Here is a 13,273-nt window from a genome sequence, read left to right on the forward strand (position 1 = left end):
AAAGAATTATTGCAAAATTCTTCTATTCCCAAAGGCAGCACGATGCTGAACAGATGTAAGCTGATCTTAGACAAGAAAAGCTGTTTTCAGCTGTGCATGCACAAATAAAAGCCAATGCGACTGTGTGTGCGAGGAGCCCACATCTGGCTTGTGCATGGCTTTCAGTACACCTGAAGATTTCATCATTGTTACTGGATGACTAATTGGTAAACACGATCTCAAAACCTGCCTCACCGACTGCCGGCTCCTCGTTCCAACCCGGCCCACTGAGCTTTGCAGATCATCTGCTTCGGATCTCACTTCTATTTTTCTCTACTTTCTCCCCCTCCAAATACAGCACAGTGGTCATTAAGGAATGTGTGCACAAACAAGAGCATCTTTCAAGTGAATGAAAAAGCTCCTTGTTAGCCATAAAAAGGCAGGGGCGCGTATGGCACGCATCTGTGCCTGGACACTGCCCAGGACTTGGTGCTCCATTCCCAGGGGGGTTTTCAAACCTGAGACACCAAACTGCAGCGCTGGTTATGTTTTATCCTAGTAAGAGCAGCAAGGAGAAAATAATGGTGATGCAGGAAGGAGACTTCCCCAGGTCTGAGCTCTTCAGGAGCTGGGCGAGGTTTAGAAAAAAATAAAAATAGAGGACATGGGTAATAAGATTTGTACAAGGGAAAAAAAAAGAGCCTAATTAGATGTGGGATGTGCAAAGGGAGAAACAACAGCGACGGAAGAAGGGGGAAGGAAAACAGGAAAGAGCCTGTTTGAAAAATGAGACTGACTGTCACGAAGGAACACGACCAAAATCTGAATAATAACTGGGGACGTTATCTGGTGTCACCAAAGAGCCTTCAGCGCCAGCTGCCTTCAGACAGAAGAAAGCTGCTGGAGATCTGTAACTCTCCTTTCTATCGAGCTGCTCTCCTGATCGCCGCAGCTACAGAGCTGACTGGTTCCAACACGCACTGTGCTGCGCTCACTGTTTACACATTCAGTTTCTGGCAACGCAAGGCAGTACTTTGTCTGCAATCTTCAGCAAGAAAAAAAACCGTAGATGTCTTCATATTCCTCAAAAAACCTGAAATCCTAATTGACCTTTCTGGCTGCAATCACCAGAGCCTACTTAATATGAAGTGCTGCCTGCCAGTTACATCAGAAAGAAGCTCTGACTGTTCCCACTCACCAGCCTGATAGTTCTGTTATTTCCCAATTCCACAATCGTAGCACGTTCCTGTTATTGTCATACACACACACGCAGACCTCCACTATTTCCTTTTCCTGCAGAAGATCCAGAAATGTGTTCAAATGTTTAGCTACTCAAATCGACGCTGCTGGGAACGTACAAAAAAGCAGGAGATGAGCATCATGTGCTCCCTGCGTACCAACAGCACGCAACGGCGAACGCGCAGCGCTGGTGGGCAGAGCTCAGGTTGCATAGCGAGGAAGCCGCTTTGGCTGACGGCTATTTAAGGAAAAAAATGAAAAAGAAAACAAATGATGAAAAACGAAGCATAATGTACGATACTTTTTCTAAATAAAACATGAGTGGGGGGGGCTCATCCTGCATTCTGCTGCAGCCACAGCCCTCAATCACCTCGCCCGGTGACGGCGCCGTAATCCGGACGCACGGATCTGTGCCGTCCTGCGCCGTGTCCTTGATGAGCCCCCGGGATAATCTGTGACAATCGCCTTTGCTGCGAGGCAGGGAGGCGGCGGGGGAGGAAAGCGAGAGGCAGAGAGGCCGAAAGAGCCCCGCGGGGTCCATGCCCTGCACCTGCAGTGCTCCACATCCCATCCCCGGGGGAGAGGAGAGCCGCAGTGCCGCATGGCGAGGCTGGCGGATGCTGCAGCGCGGCGCTGGGGAGCCAAGATGGAGGCGAAGGGAGAGCATAACCTCAGTGTGGGTCTGAGTGCTGGGAATGGGGGGTGAAGGGAAGAGGAGAGAGCGGCTCCTGCCCACCCAACCCCGCCTGCCTTCTGCCGGGCTGGCAGAGCCGGCTGAACACAAAGAGGCTGAGCCGTGCATCCAGCGCCCGAGGAATGCCAGGCACAGTGCCTCCTCATGTGTGGAACTCAAGGCAGTTAATCATTAGCTCTGCATTGAATGAAGTCATGTTTCCAGAGGGGTTTACAGTTCAGCTGAATCCCAGCCGGGGCGCAGAGCTGTTATGTCAGCGAGCCCCTCGGCCAGCGCGCAGCTGTAGCACACTATGAACAGAGACCTGGAGGCCCTTTCACAAAACTGAAGTTGCCAGCTAATCGCTCCAACAAAGCCACACTAATCCAGCTTGTTAGACAAAGAACATGAATTTGTCATTTCAACATAATGGGTTTATTCTGTGCAGACCAAAGCTCCCCCATCCTCAGTGCCGGGTGTCCCTGGGCTCCAGCACTCCCTGCTCTGCACCCCGGCTCCTCCCGTGCACTGCAGCCACGCGCAGCCTCTGCCCTCCTCCAGCACACGCCTTTGGAACAAAGGACACCACGACAGAGCTGGCCAGCAAATATTTAGTAAGCAAATGTTACTGCTCAGCTGCATTATTTTATAACCTCATTAGGATCTTTACAGACTGATATACACCATTAGAAATCAGAGGAGCGGGCACTTTTTTTCTCTCTTTCCTTCTCTCTCCCCACAAGCTCCCACAACCCCCACGGCCACACTGCGGGTCAGCTGCTTCCCAGCCCACAGAGCATCACCTTCCTTCTGCAGGGACCTCGGCACAATGCTGCACGACAAGTCCTACTGCATGCCAGACATTGCGAGATCAAAACCAACGCACAACTTTTCGTGCTGGTTTCCGCACTGCTCATCAAGAGCAGCATCTGAGCAGACATACTGCTCACCTGAACGGGACGGATCAGCTCAGATTCACACTGACTGAAGCCAGCTATCTTTAGTTGCTGGGAAGCACGGGTGGGTTTTTGTGCTCTCAGCTATTATACGATTACGTTTTTCAACGCAGCACTCGGTGAGGAGCTCCCCTGCCAACCAGCCTCCTCTGGCCATGCTGTTATTTCATAAGGAAATAACGTGACCTGAAATGGTCCTCAGCCAGATGTCAGCTGTGTGCATCCCACTCCTCTATTCCCCCACGCACGGCAGAGCTGCTGCAGACACGTGAGATGCAGGATGTGCTGCCACAAAGCAGGGCCCACCACCAGCTTCAGAGGGTCTGTAGCCAAGCTGTTCACATTCGTAGAACCCAGCATCTCCATTGAGATCCCTTCTGGGCTTTTCGCTGGTTCTCAGCCCCACAACTCATTCCTCCACTGATCATCCCTACGACGCTGCTCAGGTCTTGCTTTGGGCAGAGGACCAGGTCCAAACTTGATAAAATCTTTGATCAAATGTCATCGTACATCTGAAATCACAGAACCATAGAACAGCTTGTGTTGGAAGGGGCCTTAAAGTCCATCTAGCTCCAACCCAACTTTGAATGCCTCCAGAGATGAGTCAACACAAAGACTTGAGAGCTTACAAATAGAGGACAAAACCTAAAACGATCTCAAAGCAGACTGTATGGCTGGGTTTAGGTCCTTACGTAAAAACCAAGCTGTAACAGAAAACACACCCAGAGGCAGTCCATAAATCTGTGTGTGCAGGGCTGAGATGAAAATAACACGTGTTAATTGAAACATAATCTCAATAGAGAGCAAACTGAATTCCGCAGCTCTGGGAAACTAGGCTTAAAACGAACAACTGCACGCAGGGAACCTGATGAGCCACAACCACTCATCTTTGTACAGCTGTCACTCAAACCAGGAGAGTTTGTCAAACAGAATCCCAAACGCCTGCTGACGAAGATGGGAGCGTGCTCACAGCCACCTGCCCTCACACACGGCTGCTCTGGAGCAGAACTGACTCACAAAAACATTCCTTTGTGCCCAACATCTCCAAGTAGCAGCTTGCAATTTGGGATTGCCGTGAAAATGCTGTGATGTTTCAGAGTACTGACCTCGTGTAGCTACACAGACAGCCCTAAAAGGAACCCGATGGCTCCAAACACCTCACCTGAACACCCAACAGGAATGAGGCTGCAAGTGCAGCTTGCAAAGGGTGGTGTTGGCTCTCCCCATCTCCAGCTGCTACAGCGCATTACAGACAGCTAAAAATAAAAGAAATTCAATGCCTCTCCAATTCCACCTTTCTCGGCACAAAATCCTACAAGCATAAGTCATCACAATCGGGATGATCACAGGTAGGAAGGCTTGTCAGAGAGCAGCAAGTCCACGTGATGTGAGCTTTGAAAGTCTTCGCTTTTGCGAAGCCATGCAAATAAAAGCTCCTCATCTCACAAGGAGCGCTGGCTTTCAAACCATAGAGCAAACCGAGCTTGTGACAGCAGTGAGTCAGAAATGCCCTCATTACTGAGCTCCCACACTTCTCTAGATTGCAATCTTAGATGCTTTAAAGCCTGCTTAGCGATCGTTATCAGCTCCGCAACTTTTGGGGAAAAAAAAAAACCCCACACATTATTCAGTGTTCTCTCCAGCACTCCTCATAGCAACAAAACACTTTAAACAACTCTCAAAAATCTGGAGCAGAAACCATCAGCCAGGTTATGGCAAAGCGCCGATGTGACCAGGCTGAACCCTCAGCACAATGATTCCATCCCCCTTCCTCCACACGGCAAAAATGAGCGACTGCAGCCCGTCCCCTCCTGCATTTCCCAGCTCCCTTTTGCCCCCAGCAGCACTCTGTGGGAATCCCCCAGCCCTGACTACAAACAGGGGTTGTTAACGAGACACAGCACGTGTTTCTGCCACGCACTGAGAACAGCAAAGGCTTTGTCTGCGCTCATAATCCCTCCGTGAGAGATGACAAAGTAGGAAATTAAAAAGCTAGCGCAGGCACATTCACTTCTGAGCCCTCTGTTATTTCAGAGCAACATGTTCAGCAGATCAGATAGGCTGCAAGGCAGCTCTGTGCTGAAATCAGCGTTTGCCTCTTGCCTACAGTTCAGCTGTATGTTTCATTAGGACACTAAAAGTGATTCATAATTAAGTCACTTTATTTACACCTTTATGATGTAAACTCTGATGCTGCCAAGGTATTAATATATAAACAAATTATTGTGTCCCACCAGAGAGGGAAGAAACTGAATATTTTCAACTATTTATTCACATTTGCTACTTGTTCAACTGCATCTTCCAACAGTCAGTGGATCAGGAATTTTTTCTACAGTGCCAAAGACAACAAATTCCATCAGCAGCAATGCTACCAATGCTGTTCAAGCGTGAATGTATGGGTATGGCTCCTGAAACACGACTGCAGGTCCACCCACCCATTCCTCGAGCTGCCCATCAGTCCCACTGCACACAAACTGCAGGAAGGGCTTCCAAAAAGCCTGCCCTGATCAGTGATGGCACAGGGGAAGCAGAAACCCTGGTGTGGCCATTGGGGTCACCTGCAGTGCGCTGGGAAAAGCCTCAGCAGGTCGGTCCTGCTCAATCCTCTGGCAGGATGCGGAGGCAGAAGGCAAATGTAAGCCATCTCACCATTGCGTTGGGTAAAGCAGCAGCAGTGCAGTTCAACAGCACAGGGTTCTTGCTCACAGCCACCAGCCCTGTCATTAAGGAACCTTTACCAGCAGCCACCTCTGCAGGCTCTCGCAGGCACCCATAGCAGGGCTCACTGGTAACACTCATCTTCTTATTAAGGAAAAGAAATCAAAGCGGCTTTGTGAGCAGAAATAACGAAGACTCATTTCTTATGGATGCATGTCTTGAGGTCGAATTCCCCGGTGTCCAATAAACGCCGGTTCCCACTGCAGCTTTTCCCACGGTTAGGAACACCTCTCTCCCGTGTGGATTCTTTAATGTCTAATAAGGGTTGCGCTCACGCTGCAGCTTTTCTCTCCATGGGGCCGCTAATCAGGCCTCCCTCCTCTATTAGAACTGCTCGTTTCCATTACGCTCACAGGGACGTCTCGTCACCGAGGCTGGGAGCACCCCTGAGCCCTCCGGTTCAGCTCCAGCTGGCTAACGGGTCCACAAGCGATCAGGGATGATAAGCACGCACGGTAAGATCGCGTCCGTCTTGTCTTCTCTTTTAGCAGATCAGAATAGATAAAAACGCTGCTGCTCCTGAGCAGTACAACTACTCACAGAAGCCTAAGGAGGCTACAGAATTTTGCAGAAGCTTTGCAAGGGAGGGAACATGCTCAAATGCATTGTACCAAGGGAAATGTGCTGTGATTCTTCCTCCTCCAACCTACACAGATGCGCAGCCACCAACTTCATCCCCAGGACATTCTCCTTCCACCCTAGGGCATAACCTGCAGATTTTCTTCAAAACTACTGCTGGTGACACGCTACCTTAAATGCTTTCTGAATGGGAATTGCCCAAACCTTGCTTTGAGTGAAGCTTTAGGATTTGTTCGGATCTGATCTGAAGGATGCACTCGCATCGCAACCGCGGGGGAATCTCACAATTAGTCGTTTTTCATTCTTACAGCAAAGGGTGAATCCCCACCTCAGTTCTGCTTCTCCAAGCCCTGCTTTGCATGCATTCAGCAGCAGATGGAGGAAAATGCAGAGTCATAACATTATGGTCTCCCTGCCATGCTGTAAAGTACTTTAAATATGTATCATCTTCAGGCTTAAAGAGTCTCTGTGATCACTGGCTCGTACTTCTCTAGTGAAACAAACTTCATAACCTGCCTTCTTACAGGCTTTGGTACATTTTCCAGGAAACAGTGGTCCACAATGGGCTGAAACTGTTTTTGTTTTCTACACGTAGCAAAGCTTCTGTGTCGCTGACACTCCCAGCAAGTTGTTTTAGAGAAGACCAAAGGTTCATTCTGTCTTTGATTACAAGGAGGCCAGTGTGTGCACCACGGCCATTAGATGTGCATTCAGATGGCTTCCCAAGAGCAGCATCTCACGTGTACAGCCACCAATTCCTACATCAGATTTGGGTCTGTATACAAGGGAGACAGTTATCCATTCTGAGCATTTATTCTTCTCACAACCAGGATACGGACGAGGCCGGAAGACTTCTTCCTCCAGCAATGACTGCTTTAAACATACAGCGTGGCCATTTATCTTTCTTATTTTGACCTACTGACTGTTATGGGTCACCCGCAGCTGTCACAGAGAGCCTGAAAAGGAAAGGCTGAAATAAGGCTCTGTGTGCTTTCTGGCAGCCGGCACCACAAACAGGGACAGGAGGCATTCAGGCCCACAGCAGCAGCAGATGGACCCCAGCTCAGGGCTCCGTGCTGCGCAGAAGCAGCATGCATCCTTCCAAAGGTTCCTGCAGCACACAGGGAAAGCTGAGGATGGGGAGAAGTTATCTCTAACAAAGCCCAGTGACTGAGAACATCAGCTACGGTTTCTACCTGGAGCAAAACTCATTCACTGCTTATTAAAAAGAAGTTACAGTCTGGCAGCACTCTATTTAGCGAGCTCCAAGATCACTTCCAAAGCAGCTTCATCACGTACCCAATACCTCCACATAATAGATTGGTGCGAACCCAGCTCTGATTTCCTGCGGCATCACAGGACAACAAAAGACACGTTAAGCCTTTTTACATGGACAGGAGGGTGTCCAAGAGGAACAAGCAAGCAGCTCAACAGCACCCATCTGCAGGGCACCTCTGGTGCTGAGCACTGCCCCCATCCATCGCGCTGCTTCCAGGGAGGCTCGGGTTTATCACTATTCGGTTTTGTGAGATCAGACACTTCCAGTGCATTTTCATTAGATTTGGACGTGCAGGCTACAGATCTAAGCATACCAGAAGAAGTGCTTTCAATTTTAAGTTGTTAAGCTTAATTGAAAAGAGGAATAGAATGGAAGCAAAAAAGCTCCCTTTTGTTCTTAAAAGATGCCTGGGTTTCCAAACAGAAACCAGCCGCCGAGATAGGCTATTGCTTTTCTCATTATGAGTTTGTCTGAGCAGAAAATTTATGTTCCTTTCACATCCCAATTCTGCATTATCACCCAAGTCACCATGAATATTTGGACCTCAGACAATGCATGAATATACAAAACTGAGCACAGCGCCAGCACCACGCAGAGCTGCAGGGTGCACTTCCAAAAATCTGCCCTGAGATGCGTGTTGTTTCAACCCAATTCACAGACTCTGCCTCGACCATCAATCTGCCCTGTTAACACACCAGACTGCAGCACTCCCTGGAATATATTGTGGTGTATTTATGAAAAGTATGCAACTACGTTTAATCTTTTATTAAAGGATGTTATCTTCGCACTACAGAATTTTACAGATTGCATGTGATGATTACACAATGTCAGCAGGTCAAACAATAACTATGGAAATGCAGAAGCCAAAGCACTCGCTGTCTTTTACTCGTTCCACACAAGTCGTCACCGCGTCTTAAAATATGACTGCAGCTGAGCACTGGAGATGGGCTTTCAGGCTCAAAGAGCCCAGGGCTGACGTTACTTGGCCACAGCAGGAGAGCCGTGCAGCCAGAGAGACAAAGCGACCCTGGCACGTGCCATCATCAGGTGAAAGCCTGCAACAAACAGCTTCTGTCCAATTTCCATTCGCTGCTCAAATCACCCTTCTAACACTGAAGACTGCAGGTTGGTTGTTCACTGCCAATTCCCATCTTCAGGCTCATATTCTTCCCACTAAAGTCGAATCCTTACTATGAACAGTAATTGTGTTTTCCAGTTTATTCACCGTTTAAGAATGTTTGCCTTTCCAGTCTTTGGTTTCAGGGCATTCACAGACCTCAGCAAATTCACTCAACAAAAACCACACACAACACATCTCACAAGCACTTATTTCTGGTAGCCACCAAAATCACAACTCACCCACTCCAGAAGCAGCTTAACTACTTGCAGTCTCAGCACCAGCAGCCCTCCCAAAATACCAGCCAAGAGGGACAACCCTCAGTTTTGTCCCCTTCCCAACTTCTCCTACAATCAACAAGGTTGGAAAAGACTTTCAAGATCATCCAGTCCATCCAGCCACCTACCACCAATACTTCCCCACTAAACCATATCTTAACCTGAGTGCAACGTCCAAACCTTTCCTGAACTCTTGCAGGGACGGTGACTCAATCACCTTCCCGGCCAGTCTCATCACCTGACCACTCTTTTGGAGAACAAACATTTCCTAACACCCAACCTGAACCTCCCTGGTGCAACTTGAGGCCATTCCCTCTTGTCCTATCAGTTACACAGGAGAAGAAGCCAATCCTCACCCCACCACAACCCAGCCATCCTCTGGGCTCAGCCCTCCAGCCAGTTCTTTACCAGCACAGCATACCTGTCCAAGCCATGGGCTGCAGCTCCTCCAGAAGAATACCATGGGAGACAGTGCCAAAGGGCTTTCTGAAGTCTAGGTCTACATCAAGCCTCCAGTCCTCTGGAGCCTCTCCAGTTAACCAGGAATTCTGACAGATGGAGGAAAGCAGCTTGGCTACCACCTCCTGCAGCTCCCTCACCCAGCCCCACGGACCTGTGACCATGCAGGTGGATTAATAGGTGTCTGTTTCCACCTGAATCACGGGCTGTTTATTCTGCTCGCTATTGAGCACCCTGGAGATAACTGGTCTGATTTTTAAAGACAGATGTAGAGAAACCATTGAGAACCACAGCCTTTTTTTTTTTTTTTTTTTTAATCATCAGTGATCATGTTTCCTGTTGCATCCAGTAAAGAAAGGAGATTCTCCTTAGCCCTCCTCTTACTGTTAATATAGTTGTGAAAAAGTTTTTGGTTCTCTTTTACCCCAGTGGCCACACCGAGTTCAAGCTGGGCTATTGCCTTCCTTATTTTCTCCCTGCATATCCCAACAACTTCCTTGTACTCTCCCCAGGCTGCCTGTCCCTGCTCCCATAGGAGGCAGGCTCTTTCTCTCCTGGAGCCTCAGCAAAAGTTCCCAGTTCATCCACCATGCTCTTCTTCCCCACCAGCCCATCTTATGACACAGGGAGACAGCCTGCTCCTGCACCTCCAGCAGTTCCTTCCCAATGAATGCCCAGCCTTCCTGGACCCCTTTACCCTTCAGGATTGAACCCTAAGGGACTCTCCCTACCACCACACTAACAGTTTGAAGGCCATGTCCTGGAAGCCCAAGGTTGCAGTCCTGCTTCACCAAGATTTGAGAACTCCTCCATTCCATGGTCACTCTGCTCAAGGCGGTCCCAACCTCCACACCTCCCACCGGTCCTCGAAACACCTCCCAGCACTTCATTCTGAAACATGGTGTATATCAGCTGAATCTTCACAAGCACCAAGCATCTCCTCCTGCAACTCCGGCATGCCAGCGCAGCAAAATAAAGCTCGAGGCTCATCTTGGCTCACCAACGTGCCTCAGAACTGCAGCCTGCCCTCTGCACAGATGGATACTGACTTCCTTTCCCATGAAATGCCGGCTGGTGCTGCTGGGCCCTCAGCAAAGACAAGGACCTAATTTTGGACACACCTTAAGACTACATAAGGTCATCCGCTGGAGGACTTGGCACAACTCGCTGTCCTATGAAAAGCACTGGGGAAAAAAAAAAAGTCAACAAGACTATCAAGAACAGCTCCAGGCCTTTTCCAGTCCCATTTTAGCTTGATGAATGGGTTTAATTTCTGCTAATTCCTCACAAGGGCTGTTAAGTTCTCCATCCACCAGTCTGCTCCCAGCTCTCACAGCAACGGGTTCCACACAGAACTCAATGCTTCCATCAACCCAGGTGCAGCCACAACAACCATCAGGCTCTGACGGCGTCTCCCATATGCGTACAACAGTCTCGTTTTGCTCATAGGTGGCACAGAGAGGCGAGAGGCAATCCGTCTGAAATGGCATTAGGATTACTTCAGCGCTGCACCAAGGGAATTTAGAGCAATTACAAGAAGCACCAAAAGCCAGAGAAACTTCAGAGCGGCATTTCGGAGATAACAAAAGCCGCTTTCCTCACATCACAAATGAATGTAGCCTGGACCTCTGAAGGAACCTCAGCGAACAAACAATGCTGGAAAGGCTCAGCAGACAGCAGAATTTTGTAACCAAGTGACCCATCCACTTCTCTTTCAAGAACAGCCCAGCATACAGAATCTTATAACAGAAGCTTAGTCCAAATCTGCGCTCCGTGCAGCTCTTCATTAAGTTTCTTTGCAGTAATTACAGGCATTTCCCCGGCCAGCGCGGCGTCACCAAGCTGCCACCTCACTCCAGTGTGTGCAAAGAACTGAGCATGGGGCAGCCTGAGGAGCAGTGACTCTCACAGCACTGAGGAATCATGCTTACATTCCTCAAAACCAACATCTCTTACTCAAGGGGTTGGTCAAACACAGTGTAACCAAGCCTCAGTGCTACACGGCAGCCCAGGCCCTCAGCAAAGCACAAGCAGAAATCCCACCTTTCCTCCAAAGGCTCTGAGCTAACAGGCATCTGTGCTACGAAGTACTGCCACCTGAACAGGGAACACCTGACAGAAAAATGCCAGGGATGGGACATTCTGTATCCATATCTCAGCCTCTTCCCCAGATAAATGCCACAACTGAACAGGGATCTCTACACACAAAGCTGATTCAGGATAACTACCCACGTGTTTGCATCTCAAGTGATACCCAACAACCATAACTAGATTAGAAGCGCTAAAAGCTTGGGAACGTTCTGCAGCAGCGATCCTGCAGTCGTGCCCTACACAGTGCTACCATTCCACCAGCAGGAGCAGGAGGTGCTCCCAGGCCGTGTCCTCACTCCCAGCCACCAGACACAACATTTCTTGTAAACTGACTGACTACTGCTTGGAAGCCACTGAAAGAAACACACGCTCTCCATTATGGCCAGATCTTGCTCCTCAGAGCAGCACTGACAACACAACACTCTGCAGAAGGCAGCCTGCGTGCCTCAGAGCAGGGACCAGGGTGGACAAAGCGCTCTGCTTTTCCAGAAGAAAACACTAACAGCTCCTTATCTGTTCCAAGAGAGCTCTGGTTTGCAGTGTAATCGCAGTAATTGTGAAGGAGAACGTCTGCTCCCGAAATCCAAGGTCTCACAGTCCTGGTTGCCACTCTGAACGTCTCAGTTCTCCCACAGAAGGCACGATGGCATACGGAAATCACATGGCTTGCAATTAAGAGGCTTTTACTCCTCTCACCCTTTAAAACAGCAGTAAAGGGACAAAGCCAGGTTCTTCCACATTAACCGGGAGAAAACACGGGGAAAGAAACTACAGAAGGCCAGCACTAATGCTGGGGACAAACACTACAACGTTCAGTTGTGTTGTTCTGCAGGCTGCTCAGTGTGTTCCAGTGATGGTGAATGACTTTTCCTGCGAGTCACAGCACCATTAGTTGGGGGAACCCAAAGTGATTGCAGCCACTGCTTCCCTGCACCCCAGTGCCAGTTTGGGGTTTGCTGTGCACCAACACCCATTGCTTTCGTGTAGGGAACTCACTGAAAGAAAACACAGAGCCTCAGAATGAAGCCTTTCAGAAGGGAGCACAGGCGGTGAGAACAAAACAAAAGCCTGGATTTCAGTTTGTTACAATACAGACAAAATCCCTCTTCTTAACCCCTCTGACTATGCAGACCAAAAAAAAAAAAGTATTCATTCCCTCAAAACACCTTTTTCACCTTAATTCTTTCTCTTTTTTTTTTTTTTTTTTAAAAAAAAAAAAGTCCAAAGATGGCAAAGCCAAGCAAGGTTACCAGAGTAAATGGAACAGGATGAGAGCAGGAAGAAGAAATAAAACAGCACCCCCTCACACTGAGCGCGTGGATTGAAGTTTCAGGAGACACCCCTGGGTTTTGCTCCTTCCGAAACAAAATGGTTGTGTTCCAAACTTGTTCCTAGCACAGCCTGTGCAGCAGCAGATACGGAAACTGCAGCTGAATGGGAACGCAAACAGCCCCGCGGGTAGCAGAGAGCTCTGCGGGCAGCGCTGCTCCCCAGCCACACCGTGCCAAACCCGAGGAGCACATCCACACAGGGGGAAGGCTGCAAGCAGCACCGTGCCCACAGCACAGCTCACAGCCTCAACTCCACAACCTCTCTCTGCTGCTTCCACATCGCGGCCATCACCACACAAAGAGCCCGGCTGCTTTGTGCGACTGTACCTGCGGCTGCCCGTTACCTGCCGGTCCCTGCACCCGGACCCAGCCGCACGGAATGGATTTTAGCCCCGTGTTTACTCGTGTAACGTCAGCCCCTCTCCCAACGCACGAACGCTGAGAAACGTTTATCTTTGGAAAACCGTCGTGAGATGCTAGGAATGGAGGGCTCTGCCTGGCAGCAAACCTCCTCCTGCAGCCACCAATCGAAACTCGCAGAGGTAAAAACAACCGAAAAAAAAAAAAAAAAAAA

The 13,273-nt window shown here is 49.2% G+C and overlaps 1 protein-coding gene across 5 annotated transcripts in view; it reads right to left on the minus strand.

Annotated features, from left to right (window-relative positions):
- The window catches only part of SPEN (spen family transcriptional repressor), a 55,920-nt gene that overhangs the window by 41,699 nt on the left and 948 nt on the right, over positions 1-13,273 (minus strand). The window contains exon 1 of one of the 5 annotated variants that reach the window (XM_042831745.1): positions 1,178-1,264. The exons of the other annotated variants lie outside the window; for them this stretch is intronic. The gene's annotated coding sequence lies outside the window, so the exon portion shown is untranslated. Of the gene's footprint in view, positions 1-1,177; positions 1,265-13,273 lie in introns of those variants that run through there. 5 annotated transcript variants of the gene reach the window in all.

Source organism: Centrocercus urophasianus, unplaced genomic scaffold (assembly GCF_019232065.1).
Source record: "Centrocercus urophasianus isolate 14NV4802_14NV808 unplaced genomic scaffold, USGS_Curo_1.0 seq_36, whole genome shotgun sequence".
Taxonomy (NCBI): domain Eukaryota; kingdom Metazoa; phylum Chordata; class Aves; order Galliformes; family Phasianidae; genus Centrocercus; species Centrocercus urophasianus.